Genomic DNA, 19,415 nt, shown 5'->3' on the forward strand with positions numbered 1-19,415 from the left:
ACATTCTCGTGACCACCGCTGCCTGCAATCGTGTACAGCGGCTACATTCCTGCCAAGTCTTCCTGCTATGGATAATGGCATCTCTGTCGCCTTAAATGCATTCTCGGCTGACCCCTACTCACCAAGCTCAGTCTCTCACCAAGTCCAGTCTCATAAGCAACTAATGCTCACGATCGTTACAGCGAGTATTTAGACCGAATCTGGTATGCATCGCACTGGCGCGAATTCTGAACAGACATCGTCTTTCAGATGTAGAAACACGCCTACCATCTTTCGTTTATGTCGCACAACTCCTTCTTCGTGTTGTGATTTTTTTTTTCGTTAGCGTAGAATGTTTGTTCACTTCATTACAACAATGGTAAGAAGAATTACTTACTCTGTACAATGCGTTTTCACAGAAAAGTCATGAGTATTTACAACTGTCTCTGAACATTAACGTACCACCTGACGCAGACAATATACAGTACAAGTCTCTCACTCAGTGTACATTTAACAGTAACTTTCGCGTAGTCCCCTGCCTAACACATTTATCGCACAGCTCGCCTATTGGAAGACGATTCCGTCGCCGTACTCGATGATCGCAGACTGGGTTCAGTGGTACTGTGCTCGGCCCTCAGTAGAAAATCTCTTACCGCGGCGCAGCGAAACATCTCTGGGCCTGGCTACGCCAGTGTCGCTCATTCGTCGGTGCGGTTGCAGCTACTGTTTTTTCTTGCGGTTGCGTTGCGAGGTAAAAAACATGTTCAAATGTGTGTGAAATCTTATGGGACTTAACTGCTAAAGTCATCTGTCCTTAAGCTTACACATTACTTAACCTAAATTATCCTAAGAACAAACACACACACACACCCATGCCCGAGGGAGGACTCGAACCTCCGCCGGGACCAGCCGCACAGGCCATGACTGCAGCGCCCTAGACCGCTAGGCTAATCCCGCGCGGCAATGCGAGGTACCAACCTTGCTCTAGCACCTCACTCTTCGGACGACACCACAGAAAGAAAGTTTAAATAACGTTCTCGCTGATGTCCTCTGCCTATAGGATGGCGACTATGTTCAAGAATTTCAGTAGGCGAAATTCGACAAGTATTTGACACTGTATTCATAAGATATGACGGTGATCGTCCTACAGAGGGACGTTATTTTGAACTCCTGCTATAAAAAAGGTAAACTTAATATAGTCAGGCAACGGCCTTGCCGCAGTGAATACACCGGTTCCCGTGAGATCACCGAAGTTAAGCGCTGTCGGGCGTGGTCGGCATTTGTATGGGTGACCATCCAGGCCGCCTTGCGCTGTTGCCATTTTTCGGGGTGCACTCAGCCTCGTGATACCAATTGCGAAGCTACTCGAAGGAATAGTAGCGGCTTCGGTCAAGAATACCATCATAACGACCGGGAGAGCGGTGTGCTGACCCCACGCCCCTCCTATCCGCATCCTCTACTGAGGATGACACGGCGGTCGGATGGTCCCGGTAGGCCACTCGTGGCCTGAAGACGGAGTGCTTTAATTTATTCACATTGAGTCCTAGATTATGCTCAACTCAGGGAAGACGCACCGATCCACCGTGTGGCAAATACCGGAGAACACTACCGCTGTTGTCGGCTGTGGCTAATTTCATCGAAGTTGCAGTCGATCACAACAAGAATCGTTAAATTAACCGCCGCGACTATTTCTCGGTTGGTAATAAGCATTTCGGACAAATACACTGACAGCAAAATATCGCAACATCGAGGAGGAGTTGTGCGACATAAACGAAAGTTGGTAGGCGTGAAAGATGATGTCTATTCAAATTTCGTGTCAGTTTCATAAAAATGGCGCTAGTAGCGCCGCTATGATAATGCACATCAGGTTTGCTTTAAGTACAAGCTGAAACGGTGGTGAGCGTTAGTTACCTTTGAGACTGGACGTGGTGAGTTGATGTTAGGCACGAATACCTTTAGGGCGACGAAGACGCCACGATCAGTACTTCACTGAGTTTGAACGAGGTCGTGCAGTAGGGCTACGAGAAGCTGGATGTTGCTTCTGCGATATTGCAGAAAGACCTGACAGGAATGTAGCCACAGTACGTGATAGCTGGCAGCGGTGGTCAAGAGAATATACGGTCGCAAGAAGACCGGGCTCCGGACGGCGACGTGGCGCTACCGAGAGGGAAGACCATCGTGTTCAGCGTCTATGGCTCTGTCACAACGTACTGCATCTGCTGCAGAAATCTGAGCTGCAGTTGGCACCTCAGGCACACAACGAACTGTTACAAATCGGTTACTTCAATTATACCACCGAGCCAGACGCCCCTTAGCGTGCATTCCTCTGACCCAAAATCACCGCCATATGCGACTTCAGTGGTGTCAACCGAGAGCTCATTGGAGGGCAGGGTGGAAGCTGGTCCTGGCTCGGTGCCAGTGATGGCCGTATATTTCTTAGAAAGAGGCTATCAACCAACCTGTCTGTGTGCTACACACACAGGACTTACACCTGGAGTTATGGTCCGTGGTGTGATTTCGTATGACAGCAGGAGCGCTCTCGTGGTCATCCCACGCGCCCTGACTCCAAATCTGTACGTCAATCGGTAATATGACCTGTTGCGCTGCCATTCGTGAACAGCATTCCAGGAGGTGTTTCCCAACAGGCTAATTCTCGCCCACATTCCGCTGTGTAACCCAATATACTTTACACTGTCGACATGTTGCCTTGGCCTACTCTATCACCAGATCTGCCTCCAGTCGAGCATGTGCGGGACATCATCGAACGACAACTCCGGCATCATCCACGAACAGCATTAACCGTCGCTTTACTGATTGACGAAGTGCATCAGGCGTGGAACTCCATCCCACAAACTGACATCCGGCACTTATACAACACAATGCATGCACATTTGTGTGCTTGCATTCAACACTCTAGCGGCTGCACCGTTTATTAATACACAGAATTTTACATTTTGCAATTGTTTATACCGCTCTTAGACTAACCTGTGATCTTGCAATGTTACTCACTTAAATATGTTACCTAGACAAATATATATCCGAAATTTCATTGCTCTGATTTTTTTTAATCGTGTTGTTTCTGTAATTTTTACTGTGATGTTATGAGCCATACGCTAAATAAATAAATTCATTGCTCTGCATTTATCATTTTAGTTTTGCGATTTTTTTTCCCGTCAGTGTAATAAGTCACTCCCAGAAGAAATCACACTAATAGCTTCTAACAGCTCCTCCAGTCTTGTTAATGGCCTCAGTTCGACGAAAAAGGGAGATCACAAGTTTCTTCATGTATGTCATATTGTGCTGAAACCATCGATTGTTGACTGCATCCCGTAGAGCTACCAAACTGTGGGTATGTTGATGGCTACGTTTCACCCGCTGTCCCAGATAGTTACAGATATTTTCTATGGGTTTAAGTTCTGGTAATTTAGCGGGCCAGTTGTATTGCGATTGGGTGTCCGAGTCAAACTAGATAAGCATGCGTGCACCTCTGCGAATAAGGCTGTTCTCATTCGAAAATAAGGGAGCATCCACAACATACTCCTCTTGAAGGATCAGGTGAAAGGGCAATACCTAATCACTGAGAAGACTCAAGTAAACAGCCTGGTTTTTGTTCACGGTTACGTGAATGAGTGGGTTCAAGTCACGGTTCAACATACACCCCCAAAACATCAGAGAACCACCTCCAGCCTGGCCTGCTCCCTCCACATACTGCGGGCTGCACATCCATTCGATCGTCGGCGCAGTCGAAAACAGGCAAAATCGCAACTCATTGGACCATACTACACACTTCCATTCAGCTCCTTCCCAATTTCTGTGTTGTTTGGCCCACTGAAGCGAGCGGCTTCATGTTCTGCTGCAATCAGTGAGCGTTTTTGACTTACCCGACTCCGTATGTCCATTGCATGCAGCCCCCTTCGCAATGACATCTCGAAAATTGGTTAAGATGGAGCTGCACTCACTGACACCAGCAGCAGCTTTGGCCTTATTTTGTGCTTGACGGGGCGTGACAGTCGTCTCCGGTGCCTATGTATTAGGAAAATTTTAGGACTACTGTTGCTAAGCCGTTTTGCTCGGTTCAGGCTGAAATACCATTACTTGTAAATACACTGGACAGTCCGCGTTGAACACCACCAAATCGGACAACTTGGTTCTTTCTGCCATTCTGCACGTTTCCACCTCCATACATTTTACGGCGCAGATTCCATGTAACTGACTGGGAATTCACTATTTGATTAAGAATATCCGACACACTACTTTGTAAAGTGAAATTACTCACTAGATGGCGCGAGAAGCAGACCCGCCAGTGTACTACACTACTGGCCATTAAAATTGCTCCACCACGAAGATGACGTGCTACAGACGCAAAATTTAACCGACAGGAAGAAGATGCTGTGATATACAAATGATTAGCTTTTCAGAGAATTCTCACAAGTTTGCGCCGGTGGTGACACCTACAACGTACTGACATGAGAAAAGTTTCCAACCGATTTCTGATACACAAACAGCAGTTGACCGACGTTGCCTAAGGAAACGTTGTTGTGATGCCTCGTGTAAAGAGGAGAAATGCGTACTATCACGTTTCCGACTTTGATAAAGGTCGGATTGTAGTCTATCGCGATTGCGGTTTATCGTATCGCGACATTTCTGCTCGCGATGGTCGAAATCCAATGACTGTTAGCAGAATATTGAATCTGTGGGTTCAGGAGGGTAATACGAAACGCCTTGCTGGATCCCAACGGCCTCGAATCACTAGCAGTCGAGATGGCAGGCGTCTTATCCGCATGGCTGTAACGGATCGTGCAGCCACGTGTCGATCCCTGAGTCAACAAATGGGGACGTTTGCAAGACAACAACCATCAGCACGAACAGTTCGACGACGTTTGCAGCAGCATGGACTATCAGCTCGGAGACCATGGCTGCGGTTACCCTTGACGCTGCATCACAGACAGGAGCGCCTGCGATGGTGTACTCAACGACGAACCTGGGTGCACGAATGGCAAAACGTCATTTTCTCGGATGAATCCAGGTTCTGTTTACAGCATCGTGATGGTCGCATCCGTGTTTAGCGACATCGCGGTGAACGCGCATTGGAAGCGTGTATTCGTCATCGCCATACTGGCGTATCACCCGGCGTGATGGTATGGGGTGCCATTGGTTACACGTCTCGGTCACCTCTTGTTCGCATTGACGGCACTTTGAACATTGGACGTTACATTTCAGATGTGTTACGACCCATGGCTCACCCCTTCATTCGATCCCTGCGAAACCCTACATTTCAGCAGGATAATGCACGACCGCATGTTGCAGGTCCTGTATGGGCCTTTCTGGATACAGAAAATGTTCGACTGCTGCCTTGGCCAGCACATTCTCCAGGTCTCTCACCAATTGAAAACGTCTGGTTAATGGTGGCCGAGCAACTGGCTCGTCACAATACGCCAGTCACTACTATTGATGAACTGTGGTATCGTGTTGAAGCTGCATGGGCAGCTGTACCTGTACACGCCATCCAAGCTCTGTTTGACTCAATGTCCAGACGTATCAAGGCCGTTATTACGGCTAGACATGGTTGTTCTGGGTACTGATTTCTCAGGATCTATGCACGCAAATTGCGTGAAAATGTAATCACATGTCAGTTCTAGTATAATATATTTGTCCATTGAATACGCGTTTATCATCTACATTTCTTCTTGGTGTACCACTTTTAATGGCCAGTAGTGTATGTTCTCAGTAGAGAAGCAGTAACAGCAAAAAATGGTTCAAATGGCTCTGAGCACTATGGGACTCAACTGCTGTGGTCATAAGTCCCCTAGAACTTAGAACTACTTAAACCTAACTAACCTAAGGACATCACACACATCCATGCCCGAGGCAGGATTCGAACCTGCGACCGTAGCGGTTGTGCGGTTCCAGACTGTAGCGCCTTTAACCGCTCGGCCACTCCGGCCGGCGCAGTAACAGCAGAATGGGTGGTCAGGAGAACTCACTGACTTCGAACGTGGCTCAGTCACCTCAGTAACAAACCCGTGAACCCTTCTAAAGCAGCCAGGTTGTGAAATGGAAACACGAAGAAAGAACCACAGCTAAACCAAAACCAGGTAGACCTCAAGTACGGACGGACAGGGACGGTCGAGTATTGCACAGGGTCACTGAAAACAAATAGCACGAAACGAACGGAAGGAATCATTTGTGAGTTCCAAAGTGCTGCCAGCAATCCAGCTTGCGCAACAGCTGTACGTAGGGAGTTAAAAAGAATTGGGGACAGTGGTAGAGCAGCTCCGTATCTGTAGTTAATGCTAAGCGACGCTCGAGGTGGTGTACAGAGCGACACCACTGGGAACGAGTGATGCTGAATGAGGAATCACGCAATCCGATGCCAGGGTTTGGGGGCTGGCGAATGGCTGGAGAAAGTTACTTGATATCATGTGTGGTGCCAACATGTAAGTACAGAGGAGGTGGTGTTACGGTATAGGGGTATTTTCGTGTTTATGTTGTGGTCCTCTTATTGCACTTAAGAAAACACTAAATGTGAAAGGATGTGAGCTGGTTTGACAACAATATGTACTGCATAGAGTAGAGCAACAATTCTGAGACGATGATTTTCTAGGCGCTTCAGTCTGGAACCGCGCGATCGCTACGGTCGCAGGTTCGAATCCTGCCTCAAGCATGGATGTGTGTGATGTCCTTAGGTTAGTTAGGTTTAAGTAGTTCTAAGTTCTAGGAGACTGATGACCTCAGAAGTTAAGTCCCATAGTGCTCAGAGCCATTTGAACCATTTTGATGATTTTCTTGTATCAGCATGACAGTGCACGCTGTCATAGAGCAACATCAGTGAGGCAATGGTTTGTTGACTATAATATTCCCGAAATGGAATGGTCTGCCCATAGTTCCGACCTGAACCCAATGAAACATCTTTGGGATGAGTTACAACGTCTAATTCGCTCCAGACTGCAGCGTCCAACTTCACTTTCGACTCTCGAGGAAGAATGGACTGTCATTCCTCCACAGTAGGTGGACTCACGCCATATTAATGTCCACTAGTAGGTGTCTGGATTGTACACACTACTTCTCTGTCATTAGACCTACTATGTCAGCGGTGGAGGGCGACGTGACGGCCTGGTACCACTTCTACACCATCCGCAGCGCTCCACTGGGACCATTGTGTCTTTTTAACTGGTAACTAATATTTTGTCCAGTTAGCTGTTTTCATAGTGGCAGCCGCACGGAGGACCAGATACTCACAGTGACGTTAATGGGTGTTTTTGGTGGAAAAACCTCACCCACAAGTCGCTTGATATCATCGCTACTATTAGAGCGGCAAGGGAACGAGAGGTGGTGGTATACAATACCTGTTAGTTACAAATTACACCAAATTTCTCTGCAGTGTTACATCGAGAGCATGCGATGCCGTTGTACTTATCCGTCTGTCGGATGGCACAGGCCTTTATCCTCTTCATTTCTTCCATAACAAAGTACAGCGCCACACTGTACAATTACCTATTACGATTACAAACATGACACTCCATAGCGTCAAAACCACGTTCACTAGGACCTTGCCCGAGAAGGTAATGCCGGATTCCCGTATCTGCAATGAGCGTTGATTTCCTAACTACGTGACTGAGAATGCCAAACACCTCACCTCAGCTTTGATATCCATCTTTCTTCTTCACACATCTTTACCAGCTGATGACACTCCCCCATCCTCCCTCAAACTCATCGAACACATTCGCAGGTCCCACGCATCCCGCAAGCTCTGAGATGAAACCCGCACTGTCTCTCCAATCCTCTCCAATCCTGGACTGCTGCTGATACCCTCATTGCACCTCTATATCCACAATACCCTATTCTAAGAAAAATTCAACAGACACGTTGTTTATAAACCAAAAATCCGTCCTGGAGTCTACTAGTGCTACAAGCTGTAGCCGTCCACCCCAAGATATTTTCCCCAGATTAAGGCTCCTTCTAACTAATACACCCTACCCCCACCACGTAGCCGAGCGGTTCTAGGCACTACAGTCTGGAGCCGCGCGACCGCTACGGTCGCAGGTTCGAATCCTGCCTCGGGAATGGATGTGTGTGATGTCCTTAGGTTAGTTAGATTTAAGTAGTTCTAAGTTTTAGGGGACTGATGACCTCAGAATTTAAGTCCCATAGTGCTCAGAGCCATTTGAACCACCCCACCACGTCAATCTATACATCTGCATTGCCCTTCATCTCTCCACCCTCCCCTTCTACCATCACGGCACTTAATGAGAGCTGGCTCGCCAGATAGCAGCACCGTCTTCCATATCTTAGCACCAGTCGCACCATCACCAACTTTATTTCTATAGTAAATAACCGAAAGAAAACATTTCATTGTAATTTAATTTTACTGTGTTAATCGTTTTAACTGTATAAATGTTATGTTTGAATTTTTTAAATAATTTGGATTGAAGAGCAGCAGCATAGCTGCTGGCAGCCCGCCCTGCCTCAACTCATCCCCTGTGAGGAAACTGTAATGACCAATAAAGAAAAATATATGTTACCATTGTCATTCACTCTTAGAAATAGCACGCGCAAAAGCATTTGAATATTAAGGTAGATTCTTATTGAAAGCGAAAATAGAACCCACCACTGTTAATGACGCTATTTATTAAAAAAAAAGTCGAACCGTTATCACTTGTGAACCATTTGACAGCTGCCTGGAGATTAACCTGTCTTTTCGAAACAGATAACAGCACTATTTTTTTTAAGAAGCAGTGTAATTAATGGTGGTGTTTGGGGGGGGGGGGGGGGTGTTTCTGTTTTCGCTATCAGTAAGAATCTCCCTGCATTTGCATACAGCAACGTTTTCATTACGTCACTTTTTGATGAAATTTCATATGGAAAATTTTAAGAAGTGAGTCAATAAATGATAGAATACAAGTTGAAGTTAAAGAGCAGTCGATTTGAAGGTAATCAAATACTGAGTTCTAGTTCGCTTGGAGTAAAGTTGGAAAGCCATGTTGAAAGGCAAATCCGACCCAGCCTTCTTGAAAGCACCGTCTTGGCGTTCGCCTCACGTATGTTAGGGAGAAGACGGTAGATCAAAGTAAGGATGAAACGCAGTTGGAGAGTAGTACTGTAATTGGCGTCGTTTCTTCCACGAAAATTTCTCTCTCGCAGAAGAGTGTCACCAATTATTGCACAAGAGTAACAGTCATCAGTGCAAGCTAAATGCAAAAAAGTGAGTTGTTTTGATTACTTGCGTGGAGAGAGAGAGAGAGAGAGAGAGAGAGAAAGAGAGAGAGAGACGTGACGTCTTGCTCAGCAGTTCAGTAATTATCTTTCACCACTGAGGTCTCTTTCTTGTTTGCATCTACACACACAGTTCGTAGAGCGCTGTTTCATGCGCTTGTGTGTAGTGGAACCAAAGGTTCACGTTCTCTAACAACGAATTGTCCTTTGATTTGTGTGTTGCGTAATTCAGCTTTTCGTTTCTCCTGGTGTACCTGCTCATTCTTTTTCTTTGTCACTACAGCCTTTAATGGACCACGGCGTTCTTAACAAACAGCCTCCATACAACTGTGTGGTGCGCGGAGTGGCCGCGCGGTTTAAGGCGTCATGTCACGGATTGCGCGGTCCCTCCTGCCGGAGGTTCGAATCCTCCCTCGGGCATGGGTGTGTGTGTGCTGTTCTTAGCATAAGTTAGTTTAAGTAGTGTAAGTCTAGGGACTGATGACCTCAGCAGTTTGGTCCCTTAGGAATTCACACACATTACAACTGTGTTCCCTGCCTCAGATCTCCACATGCTGGGAAGCACAGCCAACAACACATTGTCCCACCATCTTGCTCTTGGTCGGCCCTTTCTTCTGGCTGAATACAGTCTTCCTTTCATTATTCTTTAGGGCATCCTGTCAGCTGCCATCCTCTCCATATGTCCTGACCAGCGTATTCTCTTACAGTTAATAAACGTTAGTGGTTATAATTTATTCTCCAGCCCTCTGTCACTCTCACAGACCCGTAGATTTTTCGCAGGGTTTTTCCATCAAATGCCATTAGTTCGTCTCTATCCCCTTCAGCCATTGTCCACATTTCTGACCCATAAATAACAACTGGTCGTATAAGGGAATTGTATACTCTTAAATTTGTTGTTCTTCTGATTAGAGAATTCTTAAACACTTGTAAATTCCCATAACAGGCCCTCCTCCTTGTGTCTTTATGAGGTACAAATGGTTCAAATGGCTCTGAGCACTATGGGACTCAACTGCTGTGGTCATAAGTCCCCTAGAACTTAGAACTACTTAAACCTAACTAACCTAAGGACAACACACACATCCATGCCCGAGGCGGGATTCGAACCTGCGACCGTAGCGGTCGTGCGGTTCCAGACTGTAGCGCCTTTAACCGCTCGGCCACTGCGGCCGGCTTATGAGGTACATTTTTCATATTATTATCACTAGTTAAAAAGGCACCCAGATAATGTGAGCAGCATTTCTAAAGTTAACATTTACTTGCCTTTGTTTTTCGAATAGAGTGCTAGCTTGACTTTAGCAGTCACATTTCCTAATAGCCAAGGTGGACCATCTCGAGAGGTAGCTAATGGAATTGAAGATAATTTGATCTCAGTAACTGGCCATCAGTGAGACATCCCCCATCAGACTGTGTGCCTGTCTTCAGTGATAAAATCAAAACGTCTCCCTAGAATCTTATTGCATGAGGGTGTACGACGTTCTGAGAATTTTAAACCTTCTTTGCGTTCATAACTATTTCTCGGTCAGATCTTACAGAACGATAGATTTTCTCCAGCGATAAGCATTTGAGCATTTCCGCAGTGTGTTCGCATAGCGGTTGCAGGAGGTCGGTGTGTTTCCGGGGTGAGCACGGCGCCCACAAGCCAGCGCGGACCCAGTGCCGAAGTGTGCGTCCATATTGCTCAGGCCAGCGAACAGGACGCGTGCTTAGTTAACAAGGATTAAAGGCCACGCCTGAGTCACTGAAAGATAATGAGCGACAAATTCCGAGTAATTCATTTTGAAATACTGCCATTTACGCTTTATCTCTTTCAGGCTAGCCGAAACTGAATACAAATAATGCTGTCTGTTCTTCTCCGCGATACGAATCGATGACATAATTTCCCAACTTTATAAACGTCGGAAGCGTTGCCTCTTAACTGTGTGCACCGTAGATTCCAAACGCAAACATACGAAAAACAAAATGTACACTGTACAAACAGTGTCATTATCCTGCGCAAACATTCATAAATCTGCAATTTGTAATAAACGAAACTACCAGCTGCATCGCACATTGTAGATGTTTTAAATTAAACCGTGTTTCTCCTTTCTGTTTAAAACGAATTTCAGTGGGCGCCCTGGGATAGTCCACAATTTTTCGTGGTTCCACATACAGATGTATAACGCATCATTTCTTGATATCACTCTAAAATGAAATTATAAATGAAAATGCAAAATTTTCTACAGTATTAAGTTTCCTTAGCCGATTTTCCGGTTACAAGGCTATCATCAGGCTATAAGAGTCGTTACCGAAAAGGATATAGTGCTAGTGAGCACACTGAACAGATAGTAACACGCAGAGTGAGCTGCAAACACGGAGTGAAAGTCATCTTCGACAGAGTAACAAAAAATGGCTCTGAGCACTATGGGACTTAACTGCTGTGGTCATCAGTCCCCTAGAACTTAGAACTACTTAAACCTAACTAACTTAAGGACATCACACACATCCATGTCCGAGGCAGGATTCGAACCTGCGACCGTAGCGGTCGCGCGGTTCCAGATTGTAGCGCCTAGAACCGCTCGGCCACTTCGGCCGGCGACGGAGTAACACGTCAAAGCAAAAGAGTAAATATATCTTTAGGGAACCAACCAGAAAACATCGAAAACGTCGAAAAAAACGTTGTATGTATGCGTGTGCGTGCATGCGCGCGTTTGTGTGTGTGTGTGTGTGTGTGTGTGTGTGTGTGTGTGTGCGTGCGTGCGCGCACGAGTGCTCTGTGTGTGTCAGGAACATGAGGAGGATGGCAGCATTAGCAAAGAATTACAGTCAACAGAAGAAAGATGTACATGCAATAATACAACAAAATTTCTATTACAGGTTTCTAAGGGGTTGCGGATAGGACTTAGTAGATAAAATTTTGACAAGGAACCGATGTCCGGAAATGTTCCGTTTGGATGTAAGATAAATTTGAAAATAAGATCACTTTCAAATCTCCCTCTTCACGGTACGCACACAGCGGAGGCAATGTGTGCTCTACAAGACCCTGTGACATGGACAATGCTTCGAGTACTCGACGCCGTGCTGCCTTTATAGGTGACGGAGGGGTCCTGTTCAAATCAAGGGTGCAGCGCATCCTTGGAGCACCACAGGCAACCCTCGCAGTTACAATCGTTTCAGCTTCTCGTAGATTTTGTTGTAGTCGGACAAAAATATTTGTGCTATCATAATTACGACAGCGCTCTCTTCTGTCCGCATGCGTAACGTGAAGCGGGAGATCTGAAAATGATTCGATTTTCAGGATTATTTTATAACCAAACGGTACATTTCTGAGCATGGGCTCCTTATCAAACCTTTATCTACCAAGTCCCCTCTATACCTCTAGAAGCCAGTAATGTGAATTGTGAATCAACCTCCATAACAATTTCACTTACGTTATTTGAGAACAGCTTGGAAAAGTAATGCATATAGATGATGATACAGAAGCAGAGTAAAAGATATACAACTGCACCAAGCCGAGTACCAGGTTTTGCTTTGTTATGTATTTATTTTAATCTTCTATTGGTCATCTCCTGCTCACTCTTTCTCTGTCCATTTCCTCCTCCGCCCCTCTTCCTCCCCTCTCTCTCTTCATCTCCTCTACCCCTCTCTCTGTCCATCTCATCCTCCACCATGTCCATCTGCTTCTTCCCTCTTAGTCCCTCTCTTCCTCCCCTATCAAAGTCCATGTCTTCCTTCTCCTCTCTTTGCCTCTCTCCTCTTGTCCCTTGATCCTATCCATCTCCTCTTTCCTCTCTCTGTCCACCTGCTCCTCCCCTATGTCCATCAGCTCCTGCCCCCTCTCCATCTCCTCCTCCCCCTCTATCTGCACCTGCCCATGTCCTCCTCAGACAGGTATCTCCTCTTTACAATCTCTAAGCCCATCTCCTCCTCCCACCTCTATCTTTCCATCATCTCCTCATCCCCTCTCTGTCCAGCTCCTCCATCTCTTCCTCCTCCTCTCCTCATCCCACCTCTCTCTATTCATCTCTTCCTCCCCCTTGTGTCTGTCCATCTTTTCCTCTTTCCTTTCTCTGCCCATGTGATCCACCCCCACTGGCCATCTGCTGTTTCCCCCATCCAGCTCCTCCTTCCCCTCTAAGTTCACCCCGTCCACCTCCACTATTCGCTCATCAGTCCCTCTAAGTCCATCTCCTCCTTCCCCCTCTCTCTATCTCCACCTCCACCCTCTCTGTCCATATCCTCCTACACCCCCTCTCCGTCCATCTGCAACTCCCGCTCTCTCTGGTCTATTCTCCTCTTTCCTTTCTCTCTCCATCTGTTCCTTTCCCCTCTCTCTGTCTCTCTCCTCCTCTTCCCTTTCACTGTCATTTACCACCTCCTCCTCTTCCCTTTCTGTGCAGTTCCCCTACCCCTCTTCTGTCCATCTCTTCCTGTCTGTCTATGTCCTTCTCCTCATCCCAGTATTCTTGTCATTCCATGTAATCAGCCCCACCCCAATAGGAGATTGCTGGTTATTACCTTCACAGCATTTATTTCCAGATAATAAGTAATTTGTATACTGTGAGGTCCTGCCCATTCGTCTCTTATAGGTTGCCCAAAGGATGCTGCTTTCTCAGATAGCTATACCACAATTCAAGCACATCACATTAATGGTTTGTATTACTGTAAAGAAGATTTACAATACTTAACTTTGGATTTACAACGAGTTGTCGCAAGCGATGGGCGACATGCAAACAGCTAGTGTCCTTCACTATATACAATGTCCATGTAAGCATTCACACTCGCTCATAAGTCACTGCTCTCGTTAATATCGTTGCTCATTTAGGCCTCTTTGCTAGTGTCCGTCTTCTGCTCTCCCTTTACTGTCCCTGAGGCTGGCAGGAGCGGCGCTTATATTCTCTTAGTATAGAGGCCGCTCTTGTCGTGATGCGGTACTAGTCAGCGAGCTATTGGCTTACGTCTCACAGCCCTTTCTGCTCTTGCGTTCTTTATCTTCGTGCCGGCGCTTGTCGTTAGGCCGGAACATGTACCAAGTTTGGTTGAAATCGATATAGGAGTTAAGGAGGGGCTTTTTACTCGCAGCTGCACCCTTCTACGCATATGTCACATTTCGCACACATTTAATATATTTCATATATGTTTGTACACATATTTCATCTGCATCTCTATCGAATTTCGCTCTGTAGTTTCGTATTCACGCAGCACAACGTTTATTACCTTATTGCTCCTGAACAGTGATATAATTTTCCAGGTACTTCCAGTGGTATAAAATGCGTTGCGAATAGAGTTGGTAGGAAAGAAGTATTACATTAAAAATTCATGCATGACGCGGTAGTTCCTGATGTGTCTCATTTTCATGACATCATATCTCCTGAACTGTGTGTCGTACAATGAGATTGTATAATTGTGGACTGTATAATTTTAATTTCTGTATTCGGTGCGAGTACATTCTAGAAGTATCTACAAATGTCAAGAATCATTGTACTGGTATGTTCTGTGGCTGTATATATATACTGTATGTGTTCTGGCCGGAGCAGTTAGCTCCGCGCTTTTGAATGTGCAGGTGCTTAATAAACCTTCGTTAAGTGGAGTTAGTGTTCGTCGTTCATCTAATTACACACACCTTCTTCTACGTGACAATATATTTCTCCAAGTACATTCAGTGGTATATGTGAATACACTGTGCAAATTGTGTTGCAAGTGCAGTTAGTAGTAATGACGTAATAAATTAAAAGATCATGGCTGATGCGGCAGTTTTACTGCATGAACAGCGAAATTATAGTAAGCGATAAACTTTTTTCCTTTTATTATTTTGAGAGGGTGTCAGCCAGAGTGTCTCGTAAAGACTTGAAATTATGTATAAGGATGGTTGCGAGTTCCTAAGTTCTCATTCTCAAATGCTGGGTGAATATTCTTTGGCTACTTGTGCGTCGTGAGATATGCATTCTTATAACCACCAAGCCTTTGAAAGGTAGTGTTTCTTGTTCTCACAGCGGTTCTTTCCAGTAAGTGATATGGGTACGAAACTAAACTAAACTCCTCCCGAATAGGCCATTAAGGCTCAACGGTACCGACCGGCCGCCGTGTCGTCCTCAGACCATAGGCATCACTGGATGCGGATATGGAGGGGCATGTGGTCAGCACACCGCTCTCCCGGCCGTATGTTAGTTTCCGAGACCGGAGCCGCTACTTCTCAATCAAGTAGCTCCTCAGTTTGCCTCACAAGGGCTGAGTGCACCCCGCTTGCCGACAGCACTCGGCATACCGGATGGTCACCCATCCAAGTGCTAGCCCAGCCCGACAGCGCTTAACTTCGTTGATCTGACGGGAACCGGTGTTACCACTGCGGCAAGACCGTTGGCAATATGGGTACCAAGCCTGGCTGAATTCGATGCAGCGGTTTAGGAAGATATGTCGAACATGCATATTTACATACATACACATTTATAATATGTATGGATATATAAAGAATTACGATTACTGCAGGGATGATGTACATACAAATATAGAAAATACAGGAAAAATTGAGCAATAATATCTAACAGACAGTGTGGAAAGAATTGGGGGAATTTGAGTTTCCAGAGGGAAAGTAGGCCTATTAAGCTGTGGTTTATCATTTAGTATGAAATATTAAGATTCCTGTAGCACTTTGATAGTGGGTGGTATTGTAAACCAAAAACCAGCTACCAAAATTAATGTATGCTGTAGAACATTCAGAGTTTCGTATTTTTCGTTCACAGTTATAACGTTGTTCTACCAGGCAACTACGAAAGAACTAATACTTACTTACTTACTTACTGCCTTGGCCACACAAACCGCAGGCGGTCTTTGGCCTCACCAATCAGCCTCCTCCATCGTCCTCGGTCCGTGTATTCTTCTTCAGACAGCCCCAGCGTACTCATATCCTCTCTGATCTGCTCAATCCATCGGAGTCGTTGTCTTCCCCGTGGTCTTTTGCCTCTAATATCTTCCTCCACTACCTGCCTGATGATCTGGCCTTCTCGACGCATTACGTGTCCACACCACGTCAGTCTTCTTCCTTTGATCACTGCCACGATGTCCATCGACTTGTATAGCTCCTGCAATTCACAGTTCTTTCTTTTCCTCCATTCGTCTCCATCCTTCACTGGCCCAAAAATCTGTCTGAGGATGGGTTTCTCAAATGTCAGGAGTTTTCTTTTCATATTTTGGGTAATGGTCCAGGTCTCTGCTCCATACAAGGCTGCAGGTTGTATTATTGTCTTGTAGATCTTGTCTTTGAGGATCTCGATAGAAGCAGGGACTTTAACAGCTTTCCCAGTGCAAACCTTGATCTGTTTCCTGCTTGTATTCGTCTGGTAATTTCCTGGTCTATCTCGTTCCTCTCATTGAGTATAGCTCCGAGATATTTAAAGTCTTTTACCCTTTCAAAGACTTTATCCTCCATTTTCTCTGCTAACTACGAGGTATTTTGTCTTATCCATATTCAACTTCAGGCCTGCTCTCATTGTCTCTTCCATTAATGTGCTTGTAATCTGAACCAGGTCTTGTTCTTTCTCTGCTATTTAAACTACATCATCTGCATAGGCCAGGGCGTTGGTCCTTCTTACCAGCTGTATTCCTGTCTCTAGGCTTAATACCTTTCTCAGGGCTCTCTCCAGTACCAGGTTAAACAGGAAAGTGGAGAGGCAGTACTCACCTTGAAATTCTTTGATATGTTTCCATTTACTTTCACCATGCATGTTGTCTCCTGGGTACATATCTGTGTCAGTTTTGTGAGTTTGCTGGGAACTTGAGCCCTTTCGAGTTCTTGTCAAATTGCTTGTCTATTCACACTATCATATGCTTTATGGAAGTCCACAAAAATGCAGTGAACATTTTTTCGGAATTCCCAGCTCTTTGCTAGCACTTACCGTATTGTATGTAAATGGTCTACAGTTGACTTTCCCTTTCTGAAACCTGCTTTTTGGAATCCCAGTACTTTCTCGACATGTGGTGTTAGTTGCTTCAGTAACAAAATGCTCAAAATCTTATATGCTCTACATAGTAGTGTGATTCCTCTATAGTTGCTACATCTCGTTGGGTCCTCTTTCTCTAGTTTAGGGCAGATGACAGACTCCTTCCATTCGTCTGGGATCCTTTCCTTCTTTCAAATTAAGCAGATTAAGTGGTATAGTCTAGCTCTTCCCTCCTTCAGCATCTCTGCAGGTATGCCATCTATTCCTGGTGCCTTCCCCCTCTTCAGCAATTTTATGGTTGCTCTTACCTCTTCCATGCTTGGTAATTCATACTTACAGTACCTCTGTTTTCTCTATATGATTCTTCTTCTTCATTTTCTGTTGTAGCATTCATGTAGCATCCACATTCAGGAGGTTTTCGAAGTAGTTTTTCCATTCCTCCATAGCGTCCATTTCATCTGTGATTATCTGTCCTTCTTGACCTCTGATCACTTCAATCCTGTATCCTTTCTTGAAGAACCTGACTGACTTCCGCCAGTTTTATTTTGCTGTTTATGAACTCTCGCTTTTCTGTTCGAAGAACTTGTCTTGCTTCTCTAGCTGCTTCCATGTGTCCCAACCTTGTTCTTTCATTCTGTTCGTTTGTCAGCCATAACAGTTTCGCTGCTTTTCTCTTGGTGACTGCATCTCTACACCTATCAGTAAACCATCCTCTGCTCTTCCTCCTTTTCTTCATTGGTTTCAGCACCTCACTTGCAGCATCTTTTAAACCTGTCTTGATTCTCGACCAAAACATTTCAATATCATCTTATTCTTCTTCTTCTGTGGAAGCAAACCTGTTTCCAATTTCAAGTGTATATCTTTCCTTAATGTGGTCCTCTTTCAGTAGGTCTGCATTTATTTTCTGGTCTGCTTCTCTTCTCCTGCTGTTACGGCTTTCTATTCTCTCCTGTATGGTTGTCACGACAAGGTAATGCTCTGATCCTATTTCTGCACCTCTTTGAGATTTTACATTCTGGATAGCACTTCTGTGTCTGGCATCCACAAGTATGTGGTCTATTTGGCTCTAAGTCTCTTGTTCAGGTGACTTCCATGTTGTCTTATGGATGTCATTGCGAGGAAAGTAGATACTCATCATTCTTAATTTTTTTGAAGCTGTCAGTTTGTCTAGTCTCATTCCATCGTTGTTAGAGGAATCATGCAGACTGTGAAGGCCAGCGTAAGGTCTCAATATATCTTCTCTTCCTACTTTACCATTGGCTTCACCAAGGAAAACCTTCACATCGTATGATGGTGCATCTTCATACACTGATTCTAGGTCTTCGTAGAAACTGTCTTTTTCACCGTCATCTTTATCTTCTGTAGGTGCATGGAATAAAACCAGAGTTAAGTAGTAGAATTTTCCTTTTATTCTTATCCAGCATATTCTTTCATTAACAGCCTTGAAGTCAATGATCTTTCCCCGTACTCTGTTCGCTACTGCAAAGCCCACTCCAAACTGATGTTTACCTTGTTTAGTTCCACTGGAGAAGTGGCTATACCACTTTTCTTTGTGCATTCCTTCTGCAGGCCATCTCGTTTCTTGTAGTGCCTCTATGTCTAGCCTGTACCTGTTCAGTTCTTCATCAAGGACCTTAACATTTCCAGGTGAGAATAGTATTTTTGCATTCCAAGTCCCACACTTCACTCTATGTTTGTTCCGTGATCTGCTGGCATTATTAACCTCCTTTGATTTGTGCTGTGGACTGGCAAGACAGCCAATCCACTAGGAGGAAGCCGAAAGGCACGCGTTTAAGCTCACGCAGGCTGGCGTGAGGTCTGGAACAGGACAGGGAAATGAGACTAGCAAAAATAATACGTAGCTGCTGGAATACTTAACTTTAATCCATAATTGGGAAACATCGCTCTGGACGGTACATGTTTTACAGCATCAATAGTAACTGGTAATGGCGTCTTGCTAGGTCGTAGCAAATGACGTAGCTGAAGGCTATGCTAACTATCGTCTCGGCAAATGAGAGCGTATTTTGTCAGTGAACCATCGCTAGCAAAGTCGGCTGTACAACTGGGGGCGAGTGCTAGTAAGTCTCTCTAGACCTGCCGTGTGGCGGCGCTCGGTCTCCAATCACTGATAGTGGCGACACGCGGGTCCGACGTATACTAACGGACCGCGGCCGATTTAAAGGCTACCACCTAGCAAGTGTGATGTCTGGCGGTGACACCAAATTTGCTGGGGTCGTTTCCATTGTTCCGTGCCGAGTCCTAGGCTATTTCTTGGTATATCGTAACAATCATCTTTTTTACAGTGTGGGG

General features: G+C 45.3%; 1 protein-coding gene and 2 pseudogenes across 1 annotated transcript in view; 2 read left to right on the forward strand and 1 right to left on the reverse strand.

The window, feature by feature from the left end:
* LOC126183868 (polypeptide N-acetylgalactosaminyltransferase 16-like) overlaps positions 1-19,415 on the forward strand; it is a gene marked incomplete at its 5' end in the record, with an annotated part of 550,930 nt that overhangs the window by 145,760 nt on the left and 385,755 nt on the right. The gene's annotated exons all lie outside the window — the stretch shown is intronic.
* Positions 1,182-1,299, forward strand: LOC126185953 (5S ribosomal RNA; annotated as a pseudogene).
* On the reverse strand, positions 15,413-15,530 carry LOC126185526 (5S ribosomal RNA; annotated as a pseudogene).

This window comes from Schistocerca cancellata, chromosome 4, assembly GCF_023864275.1.
Source record: "Schistocerca cancellata isolate TAMUIC-IGC-003103 chromosome 4, iqSchCanc2.1, whole genome shotgun sequence".
Lineage (NCBI taxonomy): Eukaryota > Metazoa > Arthropoda > Insecta > Orthoptera > Acrididae > Schistocerca > Schistocerca cancellata.